Raw genomic sequence first — 19561 nt, forward strand, 5'->3', positions numbered from 1 at the left:
CAATAGTCCATATTATCTGCAACTGGAAATAATTAATATTTCACAATAATTTGCGGTGTGTGATATCTTAATTCGCCTCAATCATAATGTAATTTTCATTCCTTGTACAGATGACTTTCATTAAGTGGGTCCTTTGTCTTATTGTTATTATAGTCAGTGTCAGAAGGCCCTTCTTGTATATACGTTGTCGTTTCAAAAATAATCTGCATAATGCTAATTTTTTAATTTGTATTTGCATTAAGTTCTTCATATTGTATGGTAGAAACTACTCGATGTAGATATACAAAAGTAATTCGAACACGTCTTAACGTTTTATTTGCTCAACGTTTCACAAAAGTAAATCGTAAACAATATTTCATTTTCACTTTTTTCATGTTAAATCCTTATAAAAAATTCGGCATCTCACATGGCATATATTTATATCATTTAATATACGGCACGCTACAATGTCTTGTATATTTGGTGCTTTTCTATTTACGCATCTATTTACGTGGGCTGAACATATTTGTATAAATTTGTGTGTTTTATCTTATCTATCAAGGTGATATATTATTTTTTTTTGTTATTCGATTATGGTCTTCTGAAACGCAATCAGGTCTAAAGTACGGAATCATGACGTTTCCATGGTCAGAGCGTGACTAATATTGAACTTAAACTAACCTTATTCGACGCTCTAACCCAAATTGCTTAAAGCAAATAAACACTGTGTTTGAGGGTCAGCATAAAATTGTGGATGTATTTTAGTACGATTGTACATAGGCATTGGGTTCAACCTTAAACATTATACTAATATACGTCGTAAGTAAGGGTCATTTGTATCCATTTCAACTTTTTGTAAGAACACGTTTCGATAAACTTTTGCGTTCTTAAGAATTGTCCTTAGATTTTGGGATTTATTCTCAACAAAAGATCTTAATGTATACACTTATTTGAATATGGAGTGTCAAACGTTGCGAAATAGTAAATGTTTCCCAATGAATGTAGCATCCTTGAATATATGCTTTAAAAAAACCTATAGTGTTTATGTTGCAAATCAACCGAACTATCAAGCATTCAATCAATTTTTTTTTCAAATTATTTCCAATGGACAACGTTCGTGAATCTTTAAATGACCCTCAAGGGCTCTTTATAGCCGTCTATAGAACCGATGTCGCAAAACCTCAAGATAAACTTACACATTCCTAAGGACTGTCTTTTAATATTTAGATAACTGAATAGGATTCGATCAATTTGCTGCAGAAACAATTACATAACACAGCAGCTTTTATACTCCAATAACGAGTATGCTACTGTTTATATAAGTAACATCAGTTTTTTTATGATGCGTTTACTCTGAACGCAATATTATAATGTTCTAGACTTATAGACCTGTATTATCATAAAATCTATTATAAAATGAATTATATTATACATAAAAGCTCGTCGTCGCAAGTTTTAAGTGTGCTTTTATTTATCTTTGAAGTATGTTTTTTTCTTTATTAATTTTCATCAAACATTTATCATATGCATTGCCGGTGGAACCACTTCGACCAACCACAAAAACTCCCCTAGCAGGTCTCTTCCCTTGAGCCAGAGCACAATTCTGGAGAGAGACTAAGATCATTACTCTGACGCTAATGACACGAAACATTTGAGCGCCGAAGGACAAACCAATCAAGCGACGGTACTACGGTGTTCAGAAGGCGGTGTAATGAATATTAAGAATCTTCTGGTCAACTGAGATCATGTCTGCCAATTGTGCCCTGAAAGCCAAACTGCATTAATCTAAAAGAAACGATGATTTGTATAGAACACTTGGTGTCCTGTGCTTTGGGGCATCGGTTGCGGATTTAAAATTTAAATGTTTTCATGTGATTTGAGATCAACTGAAAGCATATATGCTCCCATCCTTCCCCTAAACTGTACTGGTTTCGCAATTTCGCTAAGCATAATTTGTGATCGTGATAAAGCATTCTTTATTGGGTACTCTCGCCTTCCGGTTGAATAAGCCCAAACATGTAATGTTGTAATCAATATTTATAAAACATTTAATATCATCATGATATCTGCGTAAAATAACATGCTTGTTACAGTGAAATGGCTTTACATTCGATATATTTTTTATATCGACAGAAAATACTCCACGTTCTTAATATGCCTTTGGAATAGCATCCATACGAATACCTGTGTATCGTTGTTTATTGGCCGATAAACAAAACTTTATCGCATGTTAGTTTTGTAAAATACAAAAATTGATCTCGGCGTGTCTGTCGTGTCTCTACTTTAAGTCAGAATTTTACGACTTTACCGTCGATTCCATATTATACACAGACCTGTGCGTCACCATAGCAATAGTTATTTTATATTTGAGTTTTACCTGTTTAAGCACACATTTATCGAATATATATCAAACCTTTAAATTAACATAAAGGGTTGCTTTTTCATACTGTCGTTTCCTTGCTTGAACTTTTACCTATCAAATTACAAAATAACAAATGTCCCGTTCAGATGCGCTTAAATTTACAACACAACAAGTATCAACAAGTGCGTGCTAAGTGTAAAGATCTTAGGTCCACATGCCTTCGACAGTTTTAAGCTCACACATTTGATTGATCACAGTTTTAGTTTAAATATTCAAATCAGTCTTGAAGAACATTGAATGTTCATATAAATAAATTTTGCGCGTTCTAATCACAATAGCTTTTGCAAAATATTTAAGCAAAATGTATTGATAACATTATTGCGGAACATGCGTTTCTTCAAGTAATGCCTCAAAAGGTATTACACCCCTATAAAAGAATTGTGCGAATAGTTTTTTAGGTGTGTAATACCTTTTGAGGCATTACTTGAAGAAATGAATGTTCCACAATAATGTCCTTTGTTAGACAAAATCGTAATAAATGTATTTTCTTGTATGCAGATCACGAGGAAAATGGCTATCCAAGCCATGTTCAAAGAAGCCTGCTTCTGTACAGTGATCCAGATCCATGACAAGTTCTTCCATTATGGCACATCTCTTGAACTGAACACATATTTCTCATCCCCGATCATCCGATATGCAGATAGTATTGTACCGGGTAATTCCTTTTGTGTTTGGCTTTGAAACATCGCATTGACCATGAGTGTATAGGCTTGAATGCTTTCCTATCTTATTGTACACGTTTTGTGGGACTCAAGAAAAAGTAGTAAAAAAACAACACGTGTTTGTATATCACCTAGCTTGCAAAACGCTTACCCCAAAATGTAGAATATATAGTATGAAAGACATCATTCATTGTTTTAAGAGTGTTGTGTTGAAATGTAGGAGCTGAAGAAATATGTTTTTTTTCCCTCTTATTATAAGGTTTTAATGTTAACACACAAATAAGATTAATATCAAAATGGTTGTATTTTATGATTCTTTCTACGTCTGATTGAATAGTTTTAGCCTCAATGAACACATGATTTACTTGCACATATTTATAATTTAGAATTCATGTAAACAAGTTAAGATGACTGCGATTTGAACGCAAGTAATTATTTCACGTGGCCTAATTAGTGAAATAACAAAAACACATTTAATAAAGTTGTTTATCTTGAAATATCAATGACCTTAGATACCAGTACGTTGCCGTAAAGCAAAACTAAAAAAAATTTGACCACAGATTCAACAAATATTGTAATCGACTGATATCAACAAACAAAACAAACTGCATGCGGCTTGGTTCATACAATTACTGAATAAATCAATAAATTAATCTTGTAATGATCAGGCTATGTGGAATATAAGATAAATGAATCCTTATTTTCACCAACCGATTTTTAGAATTGAGGTTCTTTTTCTGTTTGTGGAAATGGATCTGTTGTAATGCTTTTTTTAATTTTATTCAATATATGACATACAATTTATACATGATCATTAAACAAAGTGATACCGTGTAGCAGCGATAATGTTCAAACATGTTATACAAGATATGCTAATATATACTTTTTTGACCTTGTGATTTCCTTTTGATTAAAAAATGTATTTTTTCTTTAGTTGTTTGTGAAAAGTAATTTAAAAAAAAAGAAAAACAATGAAAAGCAACAGAATTGTTATGACTAAGGATGAGTGGCGTAAAGTGGGTAGAAAGCATACTGGACTCATGAAAATTTAATGTGTTTCAATTTTTGTTCAAATATATAAAGTGAATCATGGTTTAGGGCTATTTCTTTTTCCATTTGAATTTCAATTTTAAATAATTGATAAAACAGTTCTTTGTTGGTGCTTGTTTTCTGTATTTCATGCTGAATATAAAATATTTCATCAATATAATTATGTAATTCACAGCGTTATTAACCTCTTGTTTTTTTAATGTATTTACCCCCAGACTGACGCCTAAGAGAGTTAGTTTAACATTTGTTGTAATGCTGTTTGTTGAAAAATTGCTTAGTATTCTGACCGTCATTCAAAGCCCATTAATAGATTTCAACACAACAGAGGGGGTAATCACGTGATAGTCAAGATGTCGACGGTCCTTTATTACTTCTGTTTATTTTTTAAATGACGCTCACTTTCCAGCCATACCAGTAAAAAGGTGATTAGCGTTTATTTCGTATTTAAATTCGCTGTATATCTCAACTTTTCTCTCCGTAATTGTTTTTAGTGGAGCCCTAATTAGGTCATCTCGCTAAGAAATTTCGCACCGAATATTGTCGAGATATAGAGCGAATATTACTATAAAATAAAGGCCAGTAATTTTCTTCCTAATATGGCTGGGAAATGAGCGGAATAAAAAAAATATACAAGTAATAAAGGGTATAAAACGACGAAAAATACCTCGCCATCTTGTTTGTCACGTGAGTACCCTCTCTGACGTATATGAAAGTCCTTATACCTATCGTCCACAATACTTAGACGATAATCTCTTATTTTGCTATACACATGACTGAATAAACATAGAAACAAGATACTATAACTGTTCTATTGGAAAAGAAACAAATGTATAGTTGTCACAATATAATGTACTACATGTATATAATGTTGACACCATCTACCATACTATTATTCAGTGACACCAGTCAGTGACACCGGCCAGGGGCCTTTTCACGTTTTGGTGAATTGACAAAATTCAAAAAAGTTGTTTCAGATTCGCAAATTTTCGTTTTAGTTATGATATGTGTGAGGAAATAGTAATACTGAACATACAACATGCTCTAAAATATCAATTATATGCATCTTTTGATGATTTGAAAACCTGAAAATTATAAAGCGTTGCAACGCGAAACGATTGAATAATTTGGAAAGTTCTGTTGTTGTCATTATATCTTGGGAAACTACGAGCATTGCTTATATAGGTAAAAAATACATCCGCTCATGGCATGAGCACGGGTGGTCGAGTGGTCTAAGCGGGAGACATTAAACTCCAGTACTCCAGGGATGAGTGGTTCGAGCCCTGTTAAGGGTTACATTTTTTCCTTTTTTTAATTGTATTCTTGTTTTTTTACTGGAGAGCTTTAGGTCCAACGTTTAAAATTTTCAATATAAAGCATTTAATGACAAGCTTCAATACATGCCAAAATCTATGAAAAGGCCCCTTTAAGACACTTTCGCGTGTTCGTTTATTTTATTTCATCATAATTTTGAAAATAAATTTGGATTCATCAAGTTAACATATCTTATTAATTCAAATAAATCCATCAAGACATAAAACATATACTTCCGTATTTCGCGTCGCCTCTATAGGTTACGCATGCGCTATTAATTTCCTTCTATATCACATATAAATTAGTTGAAGTTCGATATCAATTTTTACTTTGATCAAGCAATGACCCACTATATCATCATACATCATTGGAAAGATAAATTCATACTCATTTGAAAAAAAGGATGTCATTAAATTCTATACGTTGTAACTCAAAATATTCACCATAGAATAGGCACACCGGTTTTGACAACTGTGCAGGCGACCATTTTGGGCTCAAATAGTATGACCTTCTTTCGAAGCCGGAAACCATCAACAGAAAAAGTAGAGCACAAAAATGGCTTTTTTTCTTATTGCTTACAAATATACCTTCAAATTGATACCAAACCATTCCATTTGCAATGTATTTTACAAATTCTATGCAGCATGCACTGAACAATGTGTGCTAAGTATCAAACTGACTTCATGTAACTCTAAAAACAGGAGTTCCGGTTTGGGGTTATGTGACCTTTAAGAGAACCCAACCCCTTCAAATTTGAATTTAAGGCACTTTTCCCACAGGCGTAATCTGTTTTGAGAAAAATCACAAAGTTCCGGTACAATGACACACAGATTTATTCATAAAAGTTGCCGTTGAAAGTACCATGCGTAACAGCGTTTCGCGTCAAGAATTAAGGTAAAAAAGCCAAACTCGGTTATATCATACATGCAGCACTTAGACTCCATACAAGACATCACTTTCGATTCTAATAGGCAAAGCTGATGGCAATATTTGTGCATCAAAGCAGGTTTTGAACCGGATTCTAACAAACTTAAAAAAAAAAAATTGGCACATTTTAGGTAAAATCCATGTAGAAGCAGCATTTCTAATGTCATTTGACCCAACAAAAGGGCTTGCTTGCATGAAAAAACAACACACTTGACTTCCTGACTAAAAAAAAGTCATCGTCAGACATGAGCTTTAAGTCTTTTGTCACACCTGGACCTATGATTCCTCGGCTCGAGTTCCGTCTAGGACAGGCTCCGGAAAGTGTCAGTCTGGCCCGGGTGCTCAATTCCGTGTAATCAGAGAAAACAAAAAGGTTTTTGTGCACATTTACCCATTACGGTGCCAACTAATGTAAGTTAGATACAATTAGAGTAAGCTTTCAATAGTGTTTGTTGCTTTATTTGCTGCAAATGAATAATGCACCACGCCGGCATCACATTGTCTGGCACACTGGCAAAGTTATCGCCACAAAATGTGGTTTAAGAGCTGCAGTAAATGTAAAACACTCAATTTTCCCAATTTTGGTGACAAAAGTGTGCCAGGATATCAAAAACATCATTTTACAATGGATTTAATTGAAAATAACGGCGTACTAACCTGCAAAGACACCGATCCTCTCGACACGACTGGGCGAGTGTTGAGGGCCGTCTCCGAATCAGTCATGCTGTACAGTTTTTGATGGCCTGTCACTTCAGCCGGACTTGTAAACCAATTGGACGACAGTTCAGGCAGAGCTATAGACCCATTTCGACACCGCCTACAAATGCACACTTAGGTTTACGCATAATATTGAGATCACTTAAATACAGATTCCCTGGTGTTTTTCATGCAGGGTCTATCACAACAACATTCTTCCAGGAAAGAAAGCATAATATTATTATCATTTTTGTGTTTTCAGCTGAATACTTGATTTTACTTGAACTCAGCAAGATATCCAAACAGGAAAAATACGGCAAAGTAGTGTTATTCTAATAATTGGTGGGCATTTTTAACAGTAAAAGGCTCAAAAAGTAAACAATAATAATAAATACAGATGAAATAAAGACATTATTGAGATTGATGCAAATTAATGTCAAAATGTCACTGAAAAACAATACCGAGTGTTTAAGTAGTCTTAGGCAATGTCTCCGGAACAGGTTTCGGTGTGATGTTCCAGCATTTACCCCCCTTATGACCCCAAGTGCAACAGCCCAATTGCAAACAGCTCTAATTTGGGTCAACATGACATCTGGCAGTTATGTTTTGCAATACAGAGAGTTTTTGATAGTCAATTGTCAAAATTCTGGCAGACGACTAACTTGGTCGGATGTGCTTAAAGGTTACACATGCGCAATTAATTTCCTTCTATATCACATATAAATTAGTTGAAGTTCGATATCAATTTTTACTATGATCAAGCAATGACCCACTATATCATCATACATCATTGGAAAGATAAATTCATACTCATTTGAAAAAAGGATGTCATTAAATTCTATACGTTGTAACTCAAAATATTCACCCTAGAATAGGCACACCGGTTTTGACAGCTGTGCAGGCGACCATTTTGGGCTCAAATAGTATGACCTACTTTCGAAGCCGGAAACCATCAACAGAAAAAGTAGAGCACAAAAATGGCTTTTTTTCTTATTGCTTACAAATATACCTTCAAATTGATACCATACCATTCCATTTGCAATGTATTTTACAAATCCTATGCAGCATGCACTGAACAATGTGTGCTAAGTATCAAACTGACTGCATGTAACCCTAAAAACAGGAGTTTCGGTGTGGGGTTATGTGACCTATACGTGTACATACAACGTATTTGAAACACTATCGTTGTTCAGTCTCGCCTTGAGAGACAGATCATTTACCAGGCTAACTTCGCTAGTGCTACAATGAAATGTGTTCCAACTGCGATATTGTTTGAGTTTTGCATATTTGTTGCAATAGAACACACTGTCTTTTCAAAGTCGAAACATTATAAGGCATTGCAAAATTCGCGAGCGGTTTTCAGTAAGTAATGTGAAGTATGCTTATATTTTTAATAATAATCAATTTCTAGTATATAGTAAAACTTTTTCATTAAGTTTAATGTTTCACTTACGTTAACAAAACTCGAGAAAATATAAATACCAGCTTAGAAAATATAAAAACAAATAATATATCGTTATATTTTACATTTAAATTGATTTACATATTTACATGCGAATTAAGTTTATTAATTTTGTACTTTCTTCTCGAAATTTCATTTTAGCAAACCAATCACTGAAAATTACAATATCAATGTATGTAAACATATTACATTTTAAATTATGTTATTAAATTGAATAATAATTAAAATTATTGTTTATTTTGTTGCTGTCATTGCTGTTGTTTATAATTATCAATCAATCAAATAATTCGATCTTCGGAATGTTAAAACCATTCATTCAAGTAAATATATAAAATAATATACAAAACATTTATGCCACGCTCTGTCGTTAACACTGCCCGGATATTAAAATTATTATAATAAGCATTTAATATATGTAATGTTCTCAAAGCAGCTCTATATTTAACAAAAATGAATTATATCACTTTAACAAACTTAAAAATTAGTATTTATAGACTGTCTGAACAAATGCTTAAAATCTAAAGATGCAATATGCAAAACAGTAATTTTCACAGAAAATGTTATTGCATTTGCGGCCTAATTTGTACTTATCATTATGAATCTTAGTATAATATTATTCAACACAATTGATGTATATTCAAGTCGTACTTCGACAGTCTGAATTTATATTTCAACATTTTACTAATGTGGTTTTTGTTAGTTTATATCTCATATGAAATATCGTCGTTTTTCGTACATCCGTTACGAATTATTTTACATATGTCATCTGAAATTAGTTCATACCATCATTAAATGTATTAGTTTTTTTCAAATTGTTCAACTGATTTAATATTCGTAAGTAGCTAAACATATGATGCATCTTCTCCACCTACAGCGGCTATTTTTATCTCTGTGTTAGTAACTGTAATGGGATTGTTCAGTACTATTTATGTGTCGATGTTTTAAGTTGATGAAATTAAAATAACACAACTTTAATACACCAAAATAGTGAATATATATGCAAACTTGCGTGATAAGCGCAGTGGTCAAATTATGTGTGACAAAATCGAAAACTCGTCTGGAATAATATATGTAAAATTATCTACAAACCTGACGGTAACAGTTTAAGTTTGTGTTATGTCACCTTCAAATTATATCTGGGGGATTGAAACAAGCAGTTACATGCATTGTATGATTTCTTTAATTCACTTGTGCTTTAAAATGATAGTTTCACAAGAATCAGTGTGTAAATGCAACCTGCCTCACAAGTATTATTATTTAAATGCAACCTGCCTTACATGTATCACTGTTTAAATGCAACCTGTCTCACACGTATCATTGTATAAATGCAAACTGCCTAACAAGTATCATTGTTTTAATGCAACCTGCCTCACAAGTATCATTGTTTAAATGCAACCTGCTTCACAAGCATTATTGTGTCTACATACTAGTCGCCGCTCTCCAGAACGACGCCAATAACCATTGCAAATAAACCATACACTCGGAAACTCGACTTAATGCACGTGTGTAAAGTGTTGTATTATATAAGTATGTGCAGTCTGCATAGGATAATCAGGGACAACACTTTCCGACTAAACTAGATTTTAATTTAAAAGAGATTTCCTTTAAAACAAAAGGCAAACTTTAATTAAAGGGGACACTGATTGCACATGCACAAAGCCCTGTTTTCCCAGAGCGCGGCTTAAATATTTTTTACGGTATAAATGTGTAATAAGCAATTTATTAGCCTTTTCATTCGCTCCTTTTTGTTTAGCTGACTGATCGTGTTACCTTATTATGCTGATATGAGGATGCAATCTCAAGTAGCATTACGCAATGTAAACATTTTTCCAGTTAAAGCTTACTTAACCATTTATTGTCTTTGACTATTTAAAAGCATGTGACCTTAATTGTAATTTCATACCATGATAGATTAACTGAAAAACCCATCCACGAATATTTTGTAAGCTTGCAAACTCACACATTTTTTGACCTCATATAATGAAAAAATGGTATGAAAATGCATTCCGTGTCAGATCCTATATATATGTTTTAATTTGGGCAATCTAATATTCCCAATTGAAGATTTCCAAAAAATAAATAATAAGCATATATTTTTTTCAAACAGATTGCAATATTCAGTTCATTTCCTTAATCAGCTAGAATTTTAAGTTGAACCTTGGTTTTTATAATATTGAACACAGTTTCATTCTGAATTTTAAAAAAAATTGTGGGGAAAGGCAACACAACATCAGTTTCCCAATTTTAGTAAATACATTGCTCTTGTTTCCATTTCGAAAGGCCTCCACATTTCCCAAATGATGAAAAAACCAACAACAGACACACCAATGTCCCCAAATCAAATGTTTGGATACTAACACAGACCTGTACGTACAACAGGGCTGGATTAAACCAGCAGAAAATCTCCTTTTAAAACTTGCAATTTTTTTTAACTTCTTCAAAAGTTGGTTGCAATAAAAATTACTTTCTAGACGAGCACGTTCACATGAAACAGTGTCTATTCTAGAAATCCAAAAGTAAGGGGAAATTATTCCCTCACTTTGAAAAACAGGGGATTTTTCAGAGAGTTTTAGGGGGGAGGGCAATGACTTATCAAATGCCATTTTAATACATTTTAATTTTAATGTTAATTTTCTTTAATAAAAAAAATAAACGTATAGTCAGGTCATTAAAATACTATACTAATTGCTGTTAAATATAACAACACTTTTTTATAATATTGATTGGACTTGACTAAAAAATGAAAATATTTTTTTCACATTATATGTTTGTATCATTTTAAAATAATAATAATAGTAATATTTACAGATCCGTTTTCATCTTTTTCTACATCGGGTAAAAACAGAATCACGCAATTGATCTACAATAGACATTTATAAAGGTCCTTCACCTGTCAGTCTAGAAGAAATCAGATAAGTACTTTAAAAAGAATAAGGCCTGGCCATAATAAAACATAAATCTCTTAAACAAAGAGAATCAAATGCATACCAATGCATATGATGCAGTTTAGATTGCCCTTAGGCCACGACTTTTATATTTCTTGGTTTACAAAACCGCCGACCCTAATTTTTGGAAAATGGGAAAAAAAATAAAATCGGAAAATCGTCTTTTTTTTAAATATTTTATTCCCGACCGCACTGCAAAAAGAGCGAAACGAGAAAAAAACCGATCCGGTTTGAGTACGGTTGCGAATAAAATCAAGTAAGTACAATCAACGATTGGTTCACATATATTCAATTGCAGAGATCGGGATATTTTTCAATGTGACACATTATGTACCAGTCCTTTTATGGGCACTTCTCAAAATGTATTTCGGGTAAAAATTACAGACAATAAGAAAATCAGCGTCAGTCAAATGTCGACCCCATCAAAATTTATTTCCGTGTCTGTGACGCAACTATATTGTTTAACATGTTAATTATATTAAACAAACCCGATAGTATTTGATAATTAGTATAAATAATCCAATAAAACACTGCCATTATTTACGATATATGTGTTTAGGAATTTTGTAAACACGTCCGCCATAGTTTATAGGAACTGTACAGAAAGTTTGGAAATCGGAACAAATCGGTATATCTCGGAAAATCATTGATAAATGTATTTGTCGTTTCAACGCTTTGGGCCGAGTAATTTCGGCAAATCGGAACTCAACTTGTGTAAAACACTAGCTCAATTAACCGTTAAACTCCGCCTCCGTTCTCTGCAAAAGATTCGAAGGCGGAGTTATGCACGTGCTTTTATTAAATTGGAGGATTGCAATTGAGAACCAAACACACAATTGATTCGGCATGTTGATTGCTAGACAAAGGAAGCCAATTTTTTCGGCGCGAAATTTGTCGCTTTATTGCTTCCGACAGAAAGCGGCTTTCCTTTGATGACGTCAAACTGTCAATTCACACAGACTGCACATTTTCGGAAGACTTTAACTGACTCCTTGTTTACAATTCCAGTAAAAAAAAAACACTTGCTAACATTAAACTTTGGATTAAATTATCAAAATAAAGCAAAAGCGAAGTTGACAAATATGATTAAATTAATTCGCGTCAGTTCAAATAAGACGTTTTGCGTTGTAAATCAACGAGTTTTCATGACAACAACAACTTTGACAAACATTACCGCGACGACGCATGGATCGATCTACCTCGATTATTTTTTTTCATGTACGATCTCAAAAGTCGAGTAAGAGCAAACACATACCGGGTAATTTGTGTATGAGTAGTTTATCTTATACAAGATTTATGCGACGGGCATCGCATTGCGTAATGGTGCGCATCCAATTATGGAAATGAAGCGCAGTTTTTCGTTTTAATGGGAGAAGAACGCATGTCATGTAATGCAGTGTTTAAAATTGCCTGATGTTACATAAGGTGCTGTTAGGACTCATTTTATTTGAAGATATAGATGTGTTTCATTGCATAATTTGATTTTTTGTCTCTGTGTTTAAGGTTATAAAAGATATGTTGTCTTTGTTCTGATGTTATTTGTATTAACTTTTTTTTCGAATGATGTTTTTTTTTTGTTTTTTTTTCGACCGCCCGATGGACCATTTTCAAAATAATTTTTGTAAACCAATAAAAAAAAAAGTCGTGGCCTTACACTGCCGTTCAAAAGAGCCCATCTCGCACACAGGCAGGTTGAGACGGTATGCAGTGCGGACGTGCTCCAGCGTAACATTCTCTGGATATGTGGTATCCGCCCACTGCCAGCACGCGTTGTCTAGACTTGGCTTGGCAGGCATGCTGAATGGTGGACAGGTGTTTGCAACTCTGAAATCATATCTTATATGAACCTTATTCTGAGAAACCCTGGTTTTATATATGTGCATAATGTGTTGACCACGATAAACCCTTGCTGATTGCACAGGCTAATCTGGGACGACACTTACGGCATATACAATAAGCCCAGTTTTCTTTTCAGAAATGCTCATACTTTTAGCAAAAACCGGAAAGAGAAAAATCATGTTAATATATTTAAATGTTGAAAGTATATTTTTCATGTATGCCTATTAATGCAAGAACCACTAACTTATTGATCGAAAAAAAAACACAATATCCATTAAAATCGACATTAAACTGTGTGCCTTTTATAGAATAGTACCCAAAATAACAACCTGATAATAATATTTTGCAGAGCAAAAGCAAAGAGTTTTCAATTGACAATTAAAGCAATGAAAAGTAAAAGGGTTATGATGCACTTATTTCTTGACCCTAGTGTCTGGTGGCCTGGTCTTATTCTGGCAGCTGAAAGTGGGTAGTGTATAACAGTGTTATTTGAATCAGGACAAATTCTTGTAACATTAGGTTCGTTGCTCAACCGGGACGAGGGACAGGAACTTCCGCCGGTGTACAATTCTCTCATCGTGCCACGTGACCATCCTACGTCACGTGACTCGCTCAAATGACCAGCACATCGCTGATGAAGACTATGTGATAAAGTCGAAATATTCGAGTAAGCAAATATTGCTCTGAGTTATGGAATTTATTGCCTCAATCGTTAACTGATTTATGAGGATCATAATAAAAATTAGATCTCGAATATATTGAAGCAAATAAAATTCAAAATAGAGATTTAAATCGGTATTAATGCTTTACATTTTAGGCGGGTTATACGTACTATAGTTCTGTTTGGAAAAAGTTATCGCGATTTGTGGTAAACCAGTCTGGGACTATGGCTTATTCCCTTAAGGCCGGGAAACAAAACAACAGGAAGCAAATCAAATGAGAGCAACATTCGTATTTGTCAGTGAAAAACCTATAATGCAAGAAAATAGAGAACACTGCGCTTTAAAACAATGACTTTCCTGGCTTATATTCGTCTTGAGGTTTGCATATACGGTTGATATAGGATTTGTCGGAGTGTCTATTTAGCTAAGTGGCCCATGATTTGCATCGCGAAAATATATGACGTGGGCAGAAACAAATTGAATCTGATAAATATGGGTATTCTATGTTAAAAACTGATACAAAAAGTGGTCAACGCACGCCACTGCGCGGTGGGCTTATGCCCGTATCATTAATTTCCTTTTACATTCTTTGTAATCAATATAAAAGAACACATTTGTTATTATATTTTACTTAAATGCGTGTCTGTGCAAAAAGACGATTCTAGACTGGCCGTGCAGTTGACTACAAGCAGTACCAATCAGTACAAGCAACACTTTTATTACAGATACTTATCAATCTGTTATCAGAGCAATGAGTTGTAAATGTACTTAGTAATCACGAATGGTTACTTATTTAATGCATATTTGATTGCGATTAACTGTTATGGTTATGGTGTGAATGTACTAATTTCATATCTCAGTAACGCTCGATTGGCCAATGTCGGCTCGGGTACTACTTACCCCGGGTACTCGTAAGTTAACTTAAATGTTCCACTGGTACGAAAAATATACTAACACGTACTCGGCTTATATAGACTGTACCAGTTTTATTCCCGCCTAAAATCCGATGTCGTCAAACGCGCTACGGAATACGAAACACCATTCTTTTGTGAAAAAACATGCCTCATCATTGTTGTTTTTAAGTAAGCGTTTCGATATAAAGAGGTCAATTTACAGAATATTGACATAAATATGAACAAAATTAATTTGAAAAAAAAAATCCGACAAAGACCAATGTAACGTTAAAATTCCCGGGTTAGTTTCCGTACCCGATAATGAACTTTTATTAAGGCCGATTTTTTCCCTGATTTGCAAGCATAAAAGTCAGATAAAGGATTGAGCACAAAATCTCCATCTTCGTTACTACTAAATGTAGCCAATTAAAACTTCGCACACGTGTTCGGGTCTAATTAAGAGCAATAACTCTGACCTGCAATTTATTGTCATTCACCCCCTTTTTACCTATGCCATTAAAATTAAGATTTGCTTGCATAAAAACGTGCATTTCTCACTTTTTGTGCACGTTTTAATTGCATCATTTATGTAACGTTAAGATTTTCTTAAGATGATAGATAATAGCTAATACTTCTGAATGATAGCTAAGTCACACGGGGCTTCATTTTGATTTTATAACACATAATCGTTGTCAAATCGATTTCTTGCAAATTACGATGGCTCTACCAGCTTACGTGAACAATAGCCAGAAACATACACAAATACACAATAAAATAAGGACAATTCAATTGTAAGACAACATGCAAGATATTTTTATAACACGATTTTAACAAAATATTTTAATACAAATAAAAAAAAATCAACAAAATATTTGTAATAAAAATCTTCAAAAAAATATCAGCAGGCCATCGTGAGGTCACAGGAGCTTGAATCATGAAATTGAGTGAACGCTATAACCTAAACTGTTAGTTACTAGGGAGAAAACGCTTACGTTGTAATGTTGAGGTCACCAGGTCATATGTCAAGGTCGAGATGGATCTTATGACCATACGAATCTTAAGATAAATGTGTTCGGTGTCTGATTTTAAAATGTTGTCTCATACTCATAAAGTTAGTGTGTTTAATGAATATTAAATAAACTACACATAATACTCATCGTATAGTAAATCACTCAGAAGTTATAGTCATAGAGTTACAAAATATTAATTGATTCGTGCTCTGAGAACACTGGTCATAATGCAATCCGCATAGGCCAAACTGGTATGACACTTTCCGCTTTAATGACATTTTTCGTTAAAATGAAGTCTCTTCTTAGCGATCTGGGACGACACTTTACGCACATGCATTTTGCCCAGTTTTCAGAGAACACGACTCAATTAAAAGACTACTGTGTCGTGTCTGGAGTCGGAAAAATTGCACCAACATATATTTATCGCACACGTTTACGAAAACAGGGCTTAATGCATGTGCATAAAGTGTCTTCCCAAATTTGCCTGTTTAGTTCCGCTTTTATTGAATTTCCAGTTTAAAGGAAGAATCTTCTGAACGAAAATTCAATCTTGGCGGACAGTACGGTCCTTGATTAGTCTTTGCACTGGCTAATCTGGGAGGACACTTTAACCACATGAGTGGGAGGACTCCTATAATGGGTTTACATCACTATTAAAATGATACTTTAAATAATTGCACTTGACGAGTTATGACTTATGCAATTATTCGCTAAAATAAAATGTAATGACGTCGAAGCTGTTTGAAAAACTGGCACACAAAGAAAACAAACACATTTTTTTTAATGTTGCACATTGTTGTTGCAACATTTGACGAGGCATAAATAAACCATGGTTGAAATCTGGACACACCTGTTTATGTCTTCAGTTGGATTGACTCCGCCATGGAAGCTAGAATCTGTAGAGATAGTCTCATAAAAAGTTCGGAATTTTTTTTATCAAATCTTTTTTTTTTTTTATACAATATCATACATACAATGTAAACATGTATATGATCATACAACATAGTGATTTACAAAGCAATAAAGTTCAGACATGTTTTACAAGATATGCTAATATATATTTATTTTTTTAGAGAGAAAAGAAAAGCACAACGGAGGCATAGTTATGAAAAATGATCAGTTGTATAAAGTCGGAAGAAAGCATACTGGACTTGTGTTTTTTGTTTTATATTCACAACGATCTTGTCAGATTGAAAAAAAATAAAATAAAAATAAATAAACAAAACTCTTTTAGAGAGATAAACTAACATTAGAGTGAAATGTATATAAGTGGACAAAACATTATGAGAATTTAATCCGATTCCATTTTTGTTCAAAGATTTGTAATGTGTCATTACTGAGGGCTATTTCTTTCTCAATCTGGATTTTTAGTTTAAGACTAGCGACAATGCAATTAAAATTTGGTACTTGTTTTTTGTACTTCATGTTGAAGATAAAATATTTCATCAATATAACCATAAAATTCACAATATTATTACAGTCTATTGATTTCAATGAGTTAATTCCGAAACTTACATTTAAGAAAGATAATTTAACGTTTAGTTGATGTTGTTCAAGAAAGATATTAATTGATTCCAAATAGGCTGTAAGTGTTTGCACTCCCAAAAAAGATGTTCTATAGTTTCAATGTTTTCACTGCAGAAGTCACACAGATTTGAGTTAGATAATTTGCATTTATAGAGATATTTATTTGTAGCTATAATTCTATGGATGTATTTATATTGAAAATTTATCAGTGTGCTTTCAATAGTTGCTTTATATGGCATGGTAAATATGTGTTTCCAATTAAGTTCATTTTCTCCAAAATGGACTTGCCATTTATTTTGGATTTTGGAGTTTTCTACAGGGTTTTTAATTTGTAGTGTGTGAAATATTTTATTTGTTTTGTTTTTTCTTCCAAGTATGTTTTCTACAAATGTTGTTTGAGTACATGGTGTATTATTTGTATTGATTTCAGATTTAATGTGTATGGGTATGCTTTTGATAAGTGTGTAGTACTTCAGAAAATGATTTGAAGATGTTCCGTATATGTAGCATATATTATCAAAAGAGTAGAAATCCTTAATTCTGTAGTCATATAATTGGTCGACATACTTAATGCTTCGTTCAAACCAGTCTTTATAGAAAAACGCTTTATTGTTTGAAGTTATGTCTTTATTGTTCCATAAAATTGTTTTACTGCTGGTTTGGGTTTCTAAGTTATGAGTGACATCACTCCACGCTGATAGAACATCAGACAGAAATATGTTTTCGTTTGCAATTTCATGTAAGATAGTATTGCTGATGTTACATTCAAAGATTAAGGAGTCACCATATTTTTTTAGGATTTTCTGGTAGAATAATTTCCATTTACTCCTATTGGTATTATCTAGGTATCTTTTAACCCAACTGCATTTGATTGCATTCAAGAATGAGTCAATGTTCGTTAATTGGATACCTCCATTTTCTACAGATTGAATTAACTGAGTTCTTTTTATTTTATCAGGCTTACCGTCCCATATGAAATTAAATATTGCTGATTTTATATCGTTGATAACATCATTTGGTGGATTTGGGAGAACTGTTAAAACATATATTAATTTAGGAAGTGCAAACGTTTTCAATACTGTGTTTTTTCCGATTAGTGTAAGTTTACGATGATGCCATGATTTTAAGCAGTTTTTAAAATTCTGTAATTTAGGTAGTATGTTTTTAAGAACTGTATCCTTTTCATTATTTGTGAATGTAATTCCTAACGATGTGGCTTCATCGGATGTCCAATTAAATTTCATTTCTTTTTTATATTGAACATTACTTTGTTTTAATTTACCTACTCGAAGCACAGTACATTTACTTTTGTTTAGTTTAAGACCCGATGTCATTCCGTAAAGGGTTAGCGACTCTATTAGGTTATGGAAAGAATCGTAATTGTCATTTAAAAAATAAGTTGCATCGTCAGCATATAGGGATTGTTTGATTTCTTCGTCAGGTTCTAGTGATATGCCTTTTATGTGTTTATTTGATTGGATGTGATGTGATAGATACTCGATGCAAATAATAAATAGCGATGATGAGAGTGGACATCCTTGTCGAACCCCTCGTGAGATGTTAAAACTGTTCGAAAAGAAGCCATTGTTAATGATTATACTGTTAATATCGGTATAGAATAGTTTGATCCATTGAATGAGACTTTCACCAAAGTTCATATTTTCTAAGCAAGAGAACATAAATGAATGATCAAGCGAATCGAATGCCTTTTCAAAGTCTGCAAAGAATATTAGACCAGGATTATTTGAATTGTTGAAATAGTTAATGCATTCTTGGATAAGACGAACGTTTTCACCAATGTAACGTCCTTTTATGAAACCAGATTCAGATTTTGAAATGATTGATGGTAATATTTTTTTTATTCTGTTTGCTATACTTTTCGTTGCAATTTTATAATCATTGTTTAGTAAACTAATAGGGCGCCAGTTTGATAAGGATTTTAAGTTTTTTCCGGGTTTTGGAATAAGAGATATAATACCTTGTTTTTGTAGCGTAGTTAAGTTTTCGTTGTTAAATGAATAGTTAAGTGAATTAATTAGATGTGTTTTTATATCATTCCAGAATATTTTATAAAATTCGATTGTGATGCCATCAGATCCTGGGCTTTTGTTATTTTGCATTTCTTTTAGAGCTAATCCACATTCATATTCATTAAGCAATCCGTCGCACAGTTGTT

This window comes from Dreissena polymorpha, chromosome 1 (genome assembly GCF_020536995.1).
Source record: "Dreissena polymorpha isolate Duluth1 chromosome 1, UMN_Dpol_1.0, whole genome shotgun sequence".
NCBI lineage: Eukaryota > Metazoa > Mollusca > Bivalvia > Myida > Dreissenidae > Dreissena > Dreissena polymorpha.